Source organism: Portunus trituberculatus, chromosome 49 (genome assembly GCF_017591435.1).
Source record: "Portunus trituberculatus isolate SZX2019 chromosome 49, ASM1759143v1, whole genome shotgun sequence".
NCBI classification, from domain to species: domain Eukaryota; kingdom Metazoa; phylum Arthropoda; class Malacostraca; order Decapoda; family Portunidae; genus Portunus; species Portunus trituberculatus.
Window position 1 is genome coordinate 4567860 of NC_059303.1, and position 2358 is coordinate 4570217.

General features: G+C 40.9%; 1 protein-coding gene across 1 annotated transcript in view; it reads right to left on the reverse strand.

The window, feature by feature from the left end:
* The window catches only part of LOC123499394 (transient receptor potential protein-like), a 20528-nt gene extending 20053 nt beyond the window's left edge, over positions 1-475 (reverse strand). The window contains exon 1 of the mRNA XM_045247336.1: positions 1-475. This exon is cut by the window's left edge and continues 311 nt beyond it. The gene's annotated coding sequence lies outside the window, so the exon portion shown is untranslated.
* Between the last annotated feature and the right edge of the window lie 1883 nt (positions 476-2358).

Consider the following 2358-nt stretch of genomic DNA (forward strand, 5'->3'; position numbering starts at 1 on the left):
AATAACACATCACGAAAGATTATGACATGCACACACAGAAGCAGTGAGGCGTACTACTTTGAGTGTCGCACCCTTCACGTCAGTGGCACCAAGCTGCCTGTCAGTGCGCCACGGCTGCTGCTGACAGACTAAGGCGACGCTGTGTTATCGTCGTCATACATTGCGCTCCACCAGTGCTACGTCGTTGCTTTGCTAATACCTTCCTCCTCCTTCCTCCTCTCTCCCTCCCTCCCGAAGAGTGCAGAAAAGGTCTTAATCCTTTCCTCCTCCGACTCACTCCATTCGTCTGTTCATGGTGCAGAAAATAGTGAACAACCTTCCCAAGAAAGAAAGAAAGAACAAACTGCGCGTGTGCATAATTATGCCAAGCAAGTAACACGGTTCACCATTGTCTGGAACTTCTTGTCGTATTTATGTGAGACCTTACACCAATAAAGTAGGCAAATATACATGAATACTGAGGAGGAAAATTAAATTTCTTCATGTTTCTTTTTAAGCCCATAAAGATCATAAATGTAGCTCAGCAATACAGTTTGAAAAAAAAAAACAATAGAAAGAGCACGTGGTTGGCAATCATCATATAAGTGATAATCAAATATTCTATATGATTCCTTCCTGGTAGTGGCAGATCCTCTCCGCACGGTAATGCGCACACACATCACGTCCTCCTGACCAACAGATCACGTGGCCCGCTCTCTTCCCAAAGATGACAGAAAGCAGTAGTCTGCAAAAACTGCATCCCACCCACTTTGATACTTCCGGCCAAAAGAACTTATTTTTAAGGAATGTCGATCATTCCACAACTCATCTATCTAATTATTCATTTATTAATCTTATTCATTGCGTTTCGTTAAGTGCTGGAAATAGATAAATCGATATAACAAGAGTAAATAAATTAAATTATTCAAATAAATCTTAAAAGTGCAGAGTGGATGTGTGTGAACTAGGAGACCCTCGAAGTGAGCGTGCCCTCGTGTTTAACTTGGACCGCCATACCTAAAGAGACTCGGCGAAGCCAGAACGCAGCCAGCTGAACTCCGAGAAGTATGGGTCTCTTTCTCATGACGAAGAATATTCACAAAAATCCAATTTGCAATGTAGAACAAAGCTATTAGTTTTGATTAATTTTTTTCATGGACCTCAGGCAAAAGAAGCCATGGGAAGTTGTGCAGGATTCTAACCTGACGGCTCGACATGGCGATGACCAGCTAAATGAAATGATGCTGCAATATCTTAACTACATAATCATAGGCGCTCATGTTATTGAAAGAATATATTAGATTTTATCCTAAGAAACACCCTTTTTTGCATAGCATCGCAAACGGAACACAATGCTAATGCACAACAGCGATTCAAAAATACTGAGCAATTCAACAGACCACATATTATGTGGTCTGTTCTAGTACTTCAGATCGCGCTACACGTGCACTTTGTTAATGGTGAAAAAAAAAGTGCCGTATGGGAAGGCTAGAGAAATTAGGAGGAACGACACCGTGACACATGAAAGGTTAATTTGCGCTTCTGGCAACGTTTTCAAACACGACGTTTTTTTTTTTTTTTTTTTTGACAAAGCAGTAAGTGTTGTTCGGTCAGGCACAACACTGCCAATTTCAGTGGCGCTGCCTAATTCAGCTGCACTGCCAAATTCAGCTGTATTGCCTCATTTTGAGTATTAATACAACCCGCACGCGGTGATAGTTTTCAATATGCTTGTTTGGTTAGTTGATATCATATTTCTATCTATTGGTAATACATTTATATGGTCTAAAGTGATCCAGAAAAAAGTTTCTACTGTATCGAAATTCCAGGTGTCCGCCATCTTGACTTTATTATACTAATTAACCATATTCCCGTGGTCCGATTTCGGGAGACTTTTTTTTCTGGAGCTGACTATGACCTACTGATGCCTTTAAAACAAAAAATCCCTTTGTTCCAATTTGTTGGGGGTACAGCTCATATTTTTCATATATTGACCCGACTAAACGGTAAGATAACTCGCCTGCTAGCCTGGTAAAGTTTTAAAGATCCGAGTGTAGGTTGGACTTCCTCACTCGGGGTAACGGTTCCCTAGCGGGTGGGCTTTGAGATAGGAAGTACCCCAAAAGTATCCCTTTTAGCCCATAAATTCCAGTGAAAAGCCCATGGTATAAATAAAACAAGAAAAAAAGCCTCCACAGTCAATTAACGACGCTTCTTGTATTCAAGGCTTTGCAAGAATTAGCTATAAGGAGTGAGTGATGAGATAAGTACGTAGTCAGTGACTGGAAGTGATGGAATACAGGAAGACTTACACGAACATAATCCCGTTATCCTTCTTTTGGCATGACCTTCACCAACTTCCTCAGTATATTGCTAATG